This window comes from Hyla sarda, chromosome 4 (assembly GCF_029499605.1).
Source record: "Hyla sarda isolate aHylSar1 chromosome 4, aHylSar1.hap1, whole genome shotgun sequence".
In the NCBI taxonomy this organism is placed as follows: Eukaryota; Metazoa; Chordata; class Amphibia; order Anura; family Hylidae; genus Hyla; species Hyla sarda.
Window position 1 is genome coordinate 127,971,790 of NC_079192.1, and position 15,769 is coordinate 127,987,558.

Genomic DNA, 15,769 nt, shown 5'->3' on the forward strand with positions numbered 1-15,769 from the left:
GATTGCAGGGGACCAGAGGAGAGAGGAGCCGAGGAGAAGAAACGCCTCGTGCGAACAGAGTCCATATCTTGGCGGAGCTCCTGACGCCTTTCGGAAAAACGCATGTCAATGCGAGTGGCTAGGTGAATAAGTTCATGTAGATTAGCAGGAATTTCTCGTGCGGCCAGAACATCTTTAATGTTGCTGGATAGGCCTTTTTTAAAGGTCGCGCAGAGGGCCTCATTATTCCAGGACAATTCTGAAGCAAGAGTACGGAATTGTACGGCATACTCGCCAACGGAAGAATTACCCTGGACCAGGTTCAACAGGGCAGTCTCAGCAGAAGAGGCTCGGGCAGGTTCCTCAAAGACACTTCGGACTTCCGAGAAGAAGGAGTGTACAGAGGCAGTGACAGGGTCATTGCGGTCCCAGAGCGGTGTGGCCCATGACAGGGCTTTTCCGGACAGAAGGCTGACTACGAAAGCCACCTTAGACCTTTCAGTGGGAAACAGGTCCGACATCATCTCCAGATGCAGGAAACATTGGGAAAGAAAGCCACGGCAAAACTTAGAGTCCCCATCAAATTTATCCGGCAAGGATAGGCGTAGCCCAGGAGCGGCCACTCGCTGCGGAGGAGGTGCAGGAGCTGGCGGAGGAGATGACTGCTGAAGCTGTGGTAGTAACTGTTGTAGCATAACGGTCAGTTGAGACAGCTGTTGGCCTTGTTGCGCTATCTGTTGTGACTGCTGGGCGACCACCGTGGTGAGGTCAGCGACAACTGGCAGAGGAACTTCAGCGGGATCCATGGCCGGATCTACTGTCACGATGCCGGCTGGCAGGTAGTGGATCCTCTGTGCCAGAGAGGGATTGGCGTGGACCGTGCTAGTGGATCGGTTCTAAGTCACTACTGGTTTTCACCAGAGCCCGCCGCAAAGCGGGATGGTCTTGCTGCGGCGGTAGTGACCAGGTCGTATCCACTAGCAACGGCTCAACCTCTCTGGCTGCTGAAGATAGGCGCGGTACAAGGGAGTAGACAGAAGCAAGGTCGGACGTAGCAGAAGGTCGGGGCAGGCAGCAAGGATCGTAGTCAGGGGCAACGGCAGGAGGTCTGGAACACAGGCTAGGAACATACAAGGAACGCTTTCACTGGCACAATGGCAACAAGATCCGGCAGGGAAGTGCAGGGGAAGTGAGGTGATATAGGGAAGTGCACAGGTGAAGACACTAATTGGAATCACTGCGCCAATCAGCGGCGCAGTGGCCCTTTAAATCGCAAAGACCCGGCGCGCGCGCGCCCTAGGGAGCGGGGCCGCGCGCGCCGGGACAGGACCGAGGGAGAGCGAGTCAGGTACGGGAGCCGGGGTGCGCATCGCGAGCGGGTGCTACCCGCATCGCGAATCGCATCCCGGCTGGCAGCAGAATCGCAGCGCCCCGGAGCGCTGCAGCGGAGAGAGTGTAGCGAGCGCTCCGGGGAGGAGCGGGGACCCGGAGCGCTCGGCGTAACAAATATGTTGGGTTTTTGTGAAAATATCGGGAACACGCCCCTTTTAGGAGACCATGGCACCTTTTCCCGGCGGTCATGCCCCTTTTTCAGGTTTTCTTAGCAAAATGGAGAGTAGTTTTTTTCAATTCTGGCGCAAAATCTGGCGCAGACAGAATTTCTGGCGCACAACCCGGCAAAACATGTGGGGTTTGCAATAGTAAATGAGGCCATTATTCCTAACTTGCCATATGGTGAATTTGTTAGAACTAAACGAAATTGTTCTACTAACAAACTATATGAACAAGAGCGTAAATAACTATCTAACCATTTAAAAAACTTAAATATCCAGGAAAAATTTTTCAGATGCAGCCAATAGAGCCAAAAAAATTTGGGGGAAATATCCTGATATGTGATAAACCCTGTATTATTTCTAGAACTAATGATGATACAGCTAATACTGTTAGATCCACCCCTGTCACATTTGTCAGCACCTTAAGCAAACAATGGAATCAAATTAAAAATATTGTCCTAAAATATATTCCCATCTTAAAGCAAGATAATATCCTCAGAGACATTATAGATACAGGTATTAGATTTACCACTAAATAGGCTCCCAATTTACTATCCATATTATTCCTGTTCCATGTACAACAAGAAGCATCAAAATCCACCTGGCTTAGTACACAGGGGTGTTTTAGATGCGGAGGAAACCGATGCGGTTGTTGCAAGTTCATTAATCAAACAAAATAAATAAATAGACTCTAGATTCTATTAGTTATAAAATAAAATTGTTTATATACTGTAATACTACTTGGGTTATCTATTATGTTTCCTGTAAGGAGTGTAAATTAGGTTATGTTGGATGCACATCAAGACATCTTAAAAATAGAATGGGAGAACATCTCTATGGTGCATCCATTCCTGATGCCAAAAATCCCTCCAATGTATCTAAATATTTCACTCAGATCCATGCTGGAGATACTAAAAGTCTTATATTTACCAACATGGAAAGATTCTTTAACCCTATGAGAGGAGGGGACAGACAAGCAAAGTTACTAAACAGAGAATCTTTTTGGATTCTGATGTTAAATACCTCCTATCCCAAAGGATTAAACCATAGACTGGACTTAGTCATGTCCCACTAGTGTACTAGTATTTTAAATACAATTTTTTTTTTTCACTTTTTAGTCACAAGATGCATGTCTTCACCTGTTAATCAGGTGCAGTCATCATTCAATCTATGTATACCCTAACTGTGATACCCCTGGTATCTACGACGTCAGAACACAGGAAGACAGACTCACTATGGTCATATCTGTTGCACATTTCACTTTACCTTTTGTATGCTGATTTTAATGGAAATTAATAAAGGAAACTTTTAAAGGACTGGTGCTCTGGACCTTGCATTTGGACTTTGCTATCTACGGTTGGAGAGGATAATTTCTTCCACGAGCAGAGGAGAGGTGAGCGATACTTTTTTATTTTTTTTATTTTACCTTACAAAAATGTAATGGATGTAATGAATAGTGAAGGTAATGACTATGATCAATGAGAAAGGGGAAAGCCAGAGCATATGCAATGGAGGGAAGCCAAGAAAACTTTTCTTTATCATCACTTAATGACTGGTCCCTGTGGTAGAAACAGTGCAGGATATACATCACTTTTGCCACTCCGGTAGCAGTGATGCATATCAGATAATGCAAGACCCCCTACGAGTTTTGGTCTGATCAAGTACTTACAGTGAGTTAAATAAGTATTGAACATGTCATAATTTTTTTCACTAAATATATTCCCAAAAGTGCTATTAACATGAATTTTTCACAAGATGTTGATAACAACCCAAGCAATCCATACAGACAAAGAAACTAAAACAAATAAGCTTAGAAATTAAATAATGTGCAATAATGTAAAATGGCACAGCGAAAAATCATTTATGGACATTTATCAACGGGTTTAGTCAGGTTTTCTTTACCATAATTGTCGCAAAATTGTCGCAACTGCGACTACGCGATTTTTCGTGCAACATTTTGACTGAAAAGCGAGAAAAGCAAGTTTTCCAAAAATTAACTACGTAGTAATAATTTTAAAATGGACTACGGGTAGTCAGGTATTTATTAACTGCGACAGTCGCAACTGCGCAAAAAAGTCGCAACAGGGTTCAAAATTTACTAAATTTACTCCAGCTCAAACATGGAGCAGAAAAAGCTACTACCAAAGTAAAAAAGGAAAAATTGCTTACGTGAAAGAAAATTATCAACAGGCTGAAACCAATTGATAAAAAGTCACACATAAGCAAAAAAAAAAAAGTAAGGAAAAAATTACTAAAAAGAAGAATACATAAGCAAACATTGATAAATGTCCCTCATTGAACACACACATATTTATTTTATACTCTGCACAAAAGCCTTTGTTGGTAAGGACAGCTACAAGACTCCTCCTGTAACGTATTTCAGAGGCCTTTCTAAAAATTAAAAGAAGCAATCTGACTGGTTACTGCGCCACTTTTCCTCTGTACAGGTTTTGATAACTCTCCCTAAATGTAACTGTATAACCATCACTAAGCCCTTATTACACAGACTGAAGTTTCCAGATCACATGACCTTGCAGAGAATAAAAACATTCTCTCTTGAACAAAAACTTTGATTGGTAAGCATCACATTTTTATCAGAATTCCGTTCCTCTCCATAATGCTGAAAATGTCTTGCAAAACATTTGACGTCTAATATTCTAGTATATGCATCAAAGTGATGAGGTGGGGCAAAGCTAAGGCCATAAGCCAACACAATATTTTAAGATGTAAGAAGACAAAGTAACTATTACATTTTTCCTTTCCTCCTCTTTCCGCAATGTTTTTTCTGCAGATACAATACTCTATGTTTCTTTGCCATCCTCTTTAATCTTTTCTTTTTGTCTTTGTCAGGGTCCAATATTCTCCCTCAAATTCAGGACAAACAGTTCTTCCTCTCTGTGTCTCACATCCAGGTAATAGTAGCCATGTTTTTTATCATCTACTTTTTTTAGATAAAAATATAGGAATTTCTTCTAAAGAAATTATGCTGGAGTTAATTTTTTTTTACCCGAGTAATCAGGGCCAGGCTTTGTTAGAGTTTGGTGGGCTTACAGCTATGAGGTGAGTAATGATACATATATTATTGTATGCATCGCTGCTTACGTATCTGTCCGATTTACCGGGCTAGCTCTTGTAACTGACTAGGAATGAGCGAATCGAATGTGACAAATCCAAATTTGTTACGAATTTCAGTGAAAGTTTGATTCGCAACAAATGCGAATATCGCCACAATTCTATAGTGCGTATCCTTTCATTAAACTCCATTTAGTGCGGTCCAGGCTGCAGGGCATCTTAAATGGCAGATCCACATGTGAGGACATGGGGCAGGGAATTCTGGGAAGGCGGGAATAAGGGTAGGTGGGATGACCCTGAATCACATGCAGGATGCAGCCTATCAGCAGCCAGTCACTTCTGTGATGTCAGTGTGCTACACAGAAGAACAGCAGCAATTCATCTCAAGAACAAATCCTGCCTAGAAGCACCGATAGGGAAGAGAGTGAGATTGAGAGAGAGTGCAATTTTGGGTGTAGTACATAGCGACTGTGTTCTGCAGCACTGGTGTGTACTGCTGGTGTTGTGCACAAATACTTTTTTAACCCCTTAAGGACTCAGTTTTTCCGTTTTTGCACTTTCGTTTTTTCATCCTTACCTTTTAAAAATCATAACCCTTTCAATTTTCCACCTAAAAATCCATATTATGGCTTATTTTTTGCGTCGCCAATTCTACTTTGCAGTGACATTAGTCATTTTACCCAAAAATGCACGGCGAAATGGAAAAAAAAATCATTGTGCGACAAAATCGAAGAAAAAACGCCATTTTGTAACTTTTGGGGGCTTCCGTTTCTACGCAGTAAATTTTTCGGTAAAAATTACACCTTATCATTATTCTGTAGGTCCATACGGTTAAAATGATACCCTACTTATATAGGTTTGATTTTGTCGCACTTCTGGAAAAAATCATAACTACATGCAGGAAAATGTATACGTTTAAAAATGTCATCTTCTGACCCCTATAACTTTTTTATTTTTCCACATACAGGGTGGTATGAGGACTCATTTTTTGCGCCGTGATCTGAAGTTTTAATCGGTATGATTTTTGTTTTGATCGGACTTTTTGATCACTTTTTATTCATTTTTCAATGGTATAAAAAAAGTGATCAAAAATGCGCTTTTTTTTACTTTGGAATTTTTTTGCGCGTACCCCATTGACCGTGCGGTTTACTTAAGGATATATTTTTATAGTTCGGACATTTATGCACGCGGCGATACCACATATGTTTATTTATTTAATTTTTTTACACTGTTTTATTTTTTTTATGGGAAAAGGGGGGTGATTTAAACTTTTATTAGGGAAGGGGTTAAATGACCTTTATTAACACTTTTTTTTAACATTTTTTTTGCAGTGTTATAGGTCCCATAGGGGCCTATAACACTGCACACACTGATCTTTTACACAGATCACAGGCGTGTATTAACACGCCTGTGATCAGTGTTATCGGCGCTTGACTGCTCCAGCCTGGATCTAAGGCACGTAGCAGTCATTCGCAGATTAGACACCGAGGAGGCAGGTAAGGGCCCTCCTGGTGTCCTGTCAGCTGTTCGGGACGCCGCGATTTCACCGCGGCGGTCCCGAACAGCCCGACTGAGCAGCCGGGTCACTTTCACTTTCACTTTAGAAGCGGCAGTCAGCTTTGACCGCCGCTTCTAAAGGGTTAATACCGCACATCGCCGCGATCGGCGATGTGTGGTATTAGCCGCGGGTCCCGGCCGTTGATGAGCACCTGGACTGACGCGATATGATGCGGCATCGCGGCGCGATCCCACTTCATATCTCGGGAGCCGGTGCAGGAAGTAAATATACGTCCTGCGTCGTTAAGGGGTTAAGCGTACTGAGCTCATTTTTCTGCCCTTGTAAGTGCATATCACATACATACATCTAAGTGGTGTACTATTTTGTTCCTGTTAAAGTCTCTAGGGCACAGATACTGTGAAAGGCCAGGCAAAAGTACTCAATGGCTGGTGTTGTACACAAATACTTTTTTAACCCCTTAAGGACTCAGGGTTTTTCAGTTTTTGCACTTTCGTTTTTTCCTCCTTACCTTTTAAAAATCATAACCCTTTCAATTTTCCACCTAAAAATCCATATTATGGCTTATTTTTTGCATTGCCAATTCTACTTTGCAGCGACATTAGTCATTTTACCCAAAAATGCACGGCAAAATGGAAAAAAAATCATTGTGCGACAAAATCGAAGAAAAAACGCCATTGTGTAACTTTTGGGGGCTTCCGTTTCTACGCAGTGCATATTTCGGTAAAAATTACACCTTATCATTATTCTGTAGGTCCATAAGGTTAAAATGATACCCTACTTATATAGGTTTGATTTTGTCGCACTTCTGGAAAAAATCATAACTGCATGCAGGAAAATTTTTACGTTTAAAAATGTCATCTTCTGACCCCTATAACTTTTTTATTTTTCCACTTACAGGGCGGTATGAGGACAAATTTTTTGCGCCGTGATCTGAAGTTTTTATCGATATGATTTTTGTTTTGATCGGACTTTTTGATCCCTTTTTATTCATTTTTTATAAATGCGCTTTTTTTGAATTTGGAATTTTTTTGCGCGTACGACATTGACCGTGCTGTTTAATTAATGATATATTTTTATAGTTCGGACATTTACGCACGCAACGATACCACATATGTTTATTTATTTATTTATTTTTTTACACTGTTTTATTTTTTTTATGGGAAAAGGGGGGTGATTCAAACTTTTATTAGGGAAGGGGTTAAATGACCTTTATTAACACTTTTTTTTAACTATAACACTGCACACACTGATCTTTTACACAGATCACAGGCGTGTATTAACACGCCTGTGATCAGTGTTATCGGCGCTTGACTGCTCCTGCCTGGATCTCAGGCACGGAGCAGTCATTCTCCGATAGGACACCGAGGAGGCAGGTAAGGGCCCTCCCGGTGTCCTGTAAGCTGTTCGGGACGCCGCAATTTCACCGCGGCGGTCCCGAACAGCCCGACTGAGCAGCCGGGTCACTTTCACTTTAGAAGCGGCGGTCAGCTTTGACCTCCGCTTCTAAAGGGTTAATACCGCACATCACCACGATTGGCGATGTGTGGTATTAGCCGTGGGTCCCGGCCGTTGCTGAGCGCCGGGACCGACGCGATATGATGCGGGATCGCGGTGTGATCCCGCTTCTTATCGCGGGAGTCGGTGCAGGGCGTAAATATACGTCCTACGTCGTTAAGGGGTTAAGCATACTGTAGCGCATTTTTCTGCCCTCATAAGTGCATAGCACATACGTACATCTAAGTGTTGTACCATTTTGTTCCTGATAAAGTTTTAAGGGCCTAGTTACTGTATAAGGCCAGCCAAAAGTACACACCTGCTGCTGTTCTAGACAAATACTGTTTTAAGCGTAGAGAAGGGTATTGTACTCCCCTCATATACGCACTAAGTATGTCAGGCAGGGAAGTGCCAGGATGTGCACAAAGGAGTGGCAGAGGCCTAAATTCATCAGGCGCAGGCAGATGTTGCAGCAGACTAGGGGCGAGTGGCAGCAGGAGTCGCAGTGAGAGGCCTGATCTCCTGGTATCAGCTAGCGGTTATGACTCGACCAGCAAACCATCTGCCGTCATCGATTGGTTAACGCGGTCATCCACTTCATCACAAGTGACATCTGATACCCTCAGTCAAAAGTCGGTGGGTTCCTCAGACACAACCCTCAGTTGGCATGGCCCGGGAGCAGTCCCTGTCCTCCCATTGCCTCTGTCCTATGCTGTTCCCTCCCCTACAGAAGTATCTTATGCTGTGGGTTCAGCTCCACTATTCAGTGAGGATGATCTAATAGAGGACAGTCAGCGGCTACTGCCCAGCCAAGAAGTGGAGGAGACATCCGCCACTTCTTCTCCTAGGCGGGCAAGTAGTGATGAGGAGAGTGATGTGGAAGGTGATTTTGCCAGCGTTTAGGGTCCGGAAGCAGACACTTTTGAGGAACCCGAGGAGGACATCAGTGACATGCAGACACTTGTTGATGATGATGAAACTGATCACAATTGGGAGCCGGGTGCAGAAGGGGCTTCATCATCATCAGGAGAAGAAGGTTGTAGGTTGCCCGTGAGGCAGCAGCTGAGCCAGCAAGGTGCTAGCATGGTTGGCAGTCAGCATGGTGGCAGAAGTGGAAATTCTGGAGCCAAACGTGCCTGGGGGAGACCACCTGCTTCGTGGCAGCCTACTTTCCTGGGAGGTAGAGGAACAGGGGTTCCTGGAGACGGCGGCATTAGCAGTCATTCAGTGCTGACTGTTGGTGGGAAAGTCAGCTACTCGGCGGTGTGGCAGTTTTTCATCAAGCATCTGGAGGAGGTTAACATAGCCACATCCAAGATGTGTCGGCAGAAGGTGAAGTGTGGCCAGGGTCCCAATGTTGGCACCACGGCCCTGCGTCAACATATGCAGCGTCACCATAAAGTGGCCTGGGAGAATCGTGGCTCCGATGTTATTGTCCAGCCTGCTGCATCACCCAGTGGCATGCCACTCCCTGTTTCCGCCAGCCAAGGCTCCACCACCTCAGCTGATGGGAGCTGTGTGTCATACCCATCTTCTGTCGCTCCAGATGCTCCTGCTACTCCTACTTTGAGTCAGTCATTCCACCAGCAATCCATCGGCAAAGCCATGTCCAAGAGACAACTGTATGAGCCCACTCATCCAACGGCGCAGAAGCTGAATATGCTCCTGTCCAAGTTGCTGGTGCTGCAGTCCCTCCCTTTTCAAGTGGTGGACTACTTTCCCCTTTCAGAGGACTAATGGCTTGTGCCAAGCCGAGGAGGAAAGTCCCAAGCCGTCATTTTTTTGCAAACAAGGCAGTAACAGCCCTGCACAATTTTGTGGAATAGAAGGTCGGCCAGTCCTTGAGCTTGTCAGTGTGTACCAAAGTGCACGGCAGCGCCGACGTCTGGAGCTGTAACTATGGTCAGGGACAATACATGTCCTTTATGGCCCACTGGGTGAATGGGGTTCCTGCACCGCCACAGCAGCAACATGGACAGGTCACGCCGCTTCCTCCTCCACGCTCTCAGGCTGTTGGTTCTGTGTCAGCGTGCGACTCCACCTCCTCATCCTCCACCGTGTCCTCAGCCTCCACTGCATGGACAAGTCTCAGTGCCCTTTCAGCATACCATGTGTGCAGGGCACTGCAGTGTCATGCTGTTCTTCATATGTCGAACAGAGTCACACAGGGGAGGAACTGCTAAAAGTAATTAATAAAGAAATTGGAGCATGGCTTACTCCACTAAAACTGGAAATGGGAACCATGGTGACTGACAGCGAGAAGAATATCTTGTCTGTGCTGCAACAAGTGAGGCTGAGCCATGCGTCCTGCATGGCACGAGTGTTCAATCTGGTTGTCAAGCAGTTCCTGAAGTGTTCCCCCCATTTGCAAGACATCCTAACAATGGGAAGGAAAGTTTGCATGCACTTCAGCTACACTGCATACACTGCAGCTCAAGGAGGGTGTGCTTTGCAGTGTACCAGTGGTACACTGTAAAGCACACCCTCCTTGAGCTGCAGTGTCAGAACGGATGATCCAAGCGGATAAGGGAACTCCCCTCGCTAGTGGCACAAAATGGGGGCCTTTTTCTCACCAGTTTGCTCAAGCCCTTTGAGGAAGCTACATTATTAGTCAGGTGCCAGGATTATGGCAAGAACAACATCATTCCACTGCTTCATCTACTACAACACGTGTTGGAAACGATGGCTGATTAGGGCACTGGAGATGTGGCACCTACATCTCACAGCCACATGAGCCCTGTGGGGGCTAAACTGGAGGGGGAGGGGCACAGTGGAGCACAGTTTAGGTTTCACGAATGGGCAGTTTTTCTAGTCATCTACTGCAGAATGAAGACAAAAAGAAAACCACACAAGGCGCCTAGTGCGTTATCACAATATTTCAAAGGTTTACAAAGCTAGTATTCCATTTACTCACCATGGAACCCAAACATTTACCTTGGTATAAGATATATAAGCCTATTATTCATATTCCGCACCCTGCACCTTAGAGTTTCCTCTGTTCCTCCAATATTGGCCCGATCTGATACCTGTGATTTAGAGTACTATCATCTAATGCGCAATTAATGTTGCATCCCGAGCACTCTGATCACCATATTTCCTTTGGAAGCAGAAATTGATAGACAAATTAGTTGCAAGTATTCAATAGTATAATACATGCTACACATGGATGCATTGACAGTCAGCAAGGCAAAGGGTTGGATTTAGTTTGTGACAACAAAGTAATTGAACTAAATATTATTCCTGTTGATATAACGGGTATTATAGGCAATATAAAAAATGAAAAAATAAAAAATAAAAAGAATATATTCAAATATTGTTGTAAACATCACTAAACATCTAAATAAACCTATGCAAAACCATTTGGGGATAGAATAAGGAATAAATTAATGTCAGCCCTTTATAGCGTTTCTGAAATGTGAAATTAGCAATATAAGCTACAATTACCTTTTCATTAAATTCTGACTCATCTGCTATTTAAAATAAGTAAAAACACATTTCACCCCTTTAGTAACAATTAGTAAAAAAAAAGAAAAAAGATATTTTCACAGCTGATGATGCATAAGTAGCGATTCCGCCCCCTTTCCACTTATAAATGTATTCCAGTGTGAATGCTGCAATGCTGTTGGGTGGACAATGACACTGACGTATTTAGCTTAAAGTCCATGTAATTCGCAACACATGGGGACTTCTTTTCTTTTTATGATAATTTTGGGAATCTTATGTTTCCATTGCACATGATGAGATAAGCACATGATCACAAAGTGAAACAATGGAAATGACTCTTTATATTGTCATTATCACAGTGTGCCAAGATAACAGCAATTCTCCATGTTTTAGTTACCTAAAAACCATATTGTGACACAGCCATTGGAGAGTTATATGTAGAAAGTTGCAAAAAAAAGTCAGAGATGGAATGAGATATAATACCCAAAGTGGACTGTGTAGTACCTAATACATATACGGAAATGTTTTTAATGAGCCATATAATACTACAGTATGTGGGTATTGATATTGGTGAATTTGAAGATTTTAATATATTTAACATATGAAATTGTGTCAGCATTTGTAAGCCCAAACTAGCAAGGGGTCCAAAATATAAAAAAATGTATTTAACCTTTCAACGTAGTTTGTCTCTACATTTACCAAAGACCTATGTGTCGTGTGATTTTATAATAAAGTGACTACGTTCAAAACGAGACGCTGTGCTGGGCATTACCTTTTCTACATAGTCTGTTTCTATGTCTGTTTCACTTTTAGTTTTGGCTTACAAATATTAATGTGAAATACTGGACACAAGTGGCCCTATATTGCAATTTGCATCGGTATAAATCTTAAGTCACTATTACTTAAAACTTAAAATTATTTATAAACACACCCTATTTTACACAATTTCCCTAGGGGTAACAAACCAAAATTTGTATAGTAAACAAGAAAATCACCATTAACCACATGTTTTTCTTACTCTGTTAGGTATTTTCACATTTGTTATGATCAGTTGTGTCCAAAGGCATCATCAATGTTGCTGTAGACCTCTCTGGTCTACAGGAAAGAAGAAGTGAAGAAACTGCTACTGCGATGTGAATATTATTTGATTAAACAACTAAATACCTTAAAATGGAGACCCCGAACCTTCTTCAAACTGTATATAGCTCACGCACCATTGGTGTGTGGCTCCAAGCTGTGTGCTAGGGCATAACTGTGGTTTAGCAGACAGCAGCAAAAATAGTAAGGGGGCCCACGCAAGGATCGGGGAAACGGGTTATAAAGACGCAGTCCCAGTTGAAAAGACTAAGCCATTGAACAGAGAATGTAAGGGCTGTCAGTGCAGGCAACGTTTCTGTCTCTTGCTGCTGGCACAGAAAAGTTTGAGAGGGCTAATGGGGGGAGCTTACTCTGTCACCATTGGCATGCAGCAATTGCAATTGTTAGCTTGAAAAACACTCCCAGGACTGCAATTGCTATAATGTGTATTGTTAGGCTTTCCCAGAGGCATTGCCCAAAATGGTACATTGCATTATATAGGCAATAATAATACTTTGGTATATTCAGTATACCAAAGTATTATAAAAAAAAAGTGATGCAAAAATAATAATAAAATGAATGCAATAAAAAAAACATTACAGGGAAGATGACATCTATCTCCTGGGCATCACTGATATATTTTCCCTCATGTTGGTTTGTTTCCAAGGTTTCCTACCACCGATCCTCTTTAGGAGTAGTGACCGGATCACTGATGTCGCTCCCTGTGTGAAGCATAGGGCCGGCTGGCTGGGATTGCGAGAGCGTGCATCAGCTAGGCTCCAGGGCATACAGTACTATATGTATACTACTTCTAAATGAACCTTTTGGGACCTTTCAGGGAAAGGTTCATTTTGAAGTAGTGTTATTGCTGGGAGACCAATACCGCAACATCTTTGAATAGAGATATCATTTCAGTAATAAGTACTATGAAGGATATTTATAAAAACCTGTCCAGAGTAAAAGTTGCTGAGTTTCCCATAGCAACCAATCAGAATACTTTAATTTTTAAAGAGGCCTGTGAAAAATGAAAGAAGCTATCTAATTGGTTGCTATGGGCAACTCAGCAACTTGTCCTCTGGATAGGTTTTGATAAATCTCCCCCAATATGTATAGGCTGCTAGATTCTAAATATCCTGATGCTGCTATGAGAAGTTACCATTGCACCAAGAGGGGCACACATGCACGGACCAGCAGCTGTGAAGTATCTAGAGCGCTGCTGGCCTAAAACATCAATCAAACAGGAGAAGCCCACCCACCAGCAGGAGGAAGGGAACTAGGAAGTGTGAGTGACCAGGGAGCAGCACTAAAGTAAGAAGGAGAGGTGGAAATAAGTGGTTAAAAGTAGTCAGTGGATAAAAGTGAGTCTATCAGCTATAATTCATGTTCCAAACTGCTGATACTGTTAGATATCTACATCTGTATATGCTTCTATAACATAGAAAATTATTTTTATGTACAATCGTGTGCTAAAACAGGGCTTGGCTTTCAGCTGACTGTCAATCCAGCAGGGACAGGGATGGGAGGGGGAGTGAGGAGGTGTTCCAGCCCTCAGCACTTTAGAGGCTTTTAGGCAAAGTGGTTTATATTTCCTTGTTGACTCCCAGCTAGCATTTGTGCTCAGCAATTTTTCAGTAAACAAATTAGCGTTGCCTTCTCTATAGCTTTTTTTTTTTTTGGTAATTTTTCCAGAAAAATGCAATATGTAAAATGACCCTAAGACTACTAAACGCTTAGAACTTCTTTGTGTTTTCCACAGCTTTAATAAACACTCTGCATTATTAACACCCTGGTCCCCAGGAATGTATTGTAACAATACATAACACTCAAGACTGATCCTTATTATATATTGACGTTGAGTTTGTAATTGTAATAAAACCCTTCAGTGTGAGCAAGTGGATGTTTTGTTCTTGTTTTTATACCTATATTAAAACCCTAAGTACATCATCTGTATTTATATAATTGTAGCCATACAGAACATTGATGGTCTTCAGAGCATTTACTACTTCATGTCATCTATCGCCACCTACTAACACCATTTATTGCTGTTATTTATTGCTTTTATTATCTACTATTTTAAGAATAAAATCAGAAATGTGGCTTGGTCCATACATGTAATTACGTTCAGATGCCTCTAATTTGTTAGCAGATTATTCGAAATATAGTAGGAATTTAACCCACAAACCGTCTTAGACATCCAGATAAATGACAAGGTTGGAGATTGGAAGATGTACCCTTTGGATACAAATATACTAGCATCTATCAAGATAATGGTGGGTTACAGGCATGCTTCAGTGCGTTAGTCATAGCTGATGTTGAAAATAAGGAGAATTTATATGTGAAGAGCGAGGCTTGATCAGAGATTTAAGAGAAGACTTACTGGATAAATTTAGATGAAACTTTGAGAAGAGAAGCATAGCTGCTGGGGAAGGTTAAGACAGCTATGGCATGGAGTGATGGATGTATTATTAAAAGGATCATGCCAGAAAAGAAAAAAAATGACAAGTAAGCCAGAGGCTTTCTAAACTGACTTAATTTACTCTTGTGTACTTCTTTTTGTTCATTTGCACATATTTCCCTTAGTCTGCAGTAATAAAATAGGTATAAGCGAGGACTGGGGGGCAGGCTTTAGATCCCAGTGCCCCTTGGTTGCTGGACAGGCAATGCCATTCTGATTAAAGCAGACTAGCTGTGAGCTCTGTAGCTTCAGTTCAGTTGTGTGCGTCATCCCTATGTAATCATTGACCTATAGGATGCCAACAGTTTGTGCAGGCTGAACTCCCTGTCTGCCTCCTCGCAAGGCATAATTAGCTTTTTACTGCAAGTTTAAGCAGCGGTCTCTAAATAACACCATTCACCCTGGCACATTGTGTTTACTCGTTGCTTCTATGATAGATTCCCCAGTGGATAAAATCAATTTGCAGCATCTTGATGGTGTTACAGGGGAAAAACAGCAAAGCTGCTCAGCAATAAATACATCTTGTATATGGGATAAAGTGTGACATAGCAATGGTGTTTATGACTAGACTTCTATGAAACTGCTTAAAGGAGCCACGCGTATACTTGTATTTAATACAATGTGCAACTGTTTATCTGCACATGCTTCATGGTTAATAGTGTTGCTCGCGAATATTCGCAATTCGAATATTATTCGCGAATATCGCATATTCGCGAATTCGCGAATTTCGCGAATATAGCGCTATATATTCGTAATTACGAATATTCTTTTTTTTTTTCTTCACAGTACACATGACAGTGATCACCCCTCTCTGCTTCCAGCTTGTGTGGTGTAAAGAAGGCTGTAATACTACTGTGTGAGACTGGCGTGCGAAAAATCGCATATGCGAAAATTAGCATATGCTAATATTCGCATATGCGAATTTTCACGTATGTTGATTTTGTATATGCGAATTTTCGCATGTGTTAATTTTCGTATACGCGAATTTTCACGTATGCGAAAATAAAACGAGGATATAACGGATATGCGAATATTCGCGAATATATGACGAATATTCGTCCATATATTCGCGAATATTCGCGAATTCGAATATGGCCTATGCCGCTCAACACTAATGGTTAACAGGAGTCTGTCAGCTCATAGGAGTAGAACAATGCTGTGGCACTTGAGGGGTTC

The 15,769-nt window shown here is 42.3% G+C and overlaps 1 long non-coding RNA gene across 1 annotated transcript in view; it reads left to right on the plus strand.

Annotated features, from left to right (window-relative positions):
* LOC130366901 (uncharacterized) overlaps positions 1-12,394 on the plus strand; it is a 37,748-nt gene extending 25,354 nt beyond the window's left edge. Inside the window, exons 2-3 of the long non-coding RNA XR_008891986.1 lie at positions 4,383-4,444; positions 12,088-12,394. This is a non-coding gene — a long non-coding RNA (uncharacterized LOC130366901). The remainder of the gene's footprint in view (positions 1-4,382; positions 4,445-12,087) is intronic.
* The last annotated feature ends 3,375 nt before the right edge of the window (positions 12,395-15,769 follow it).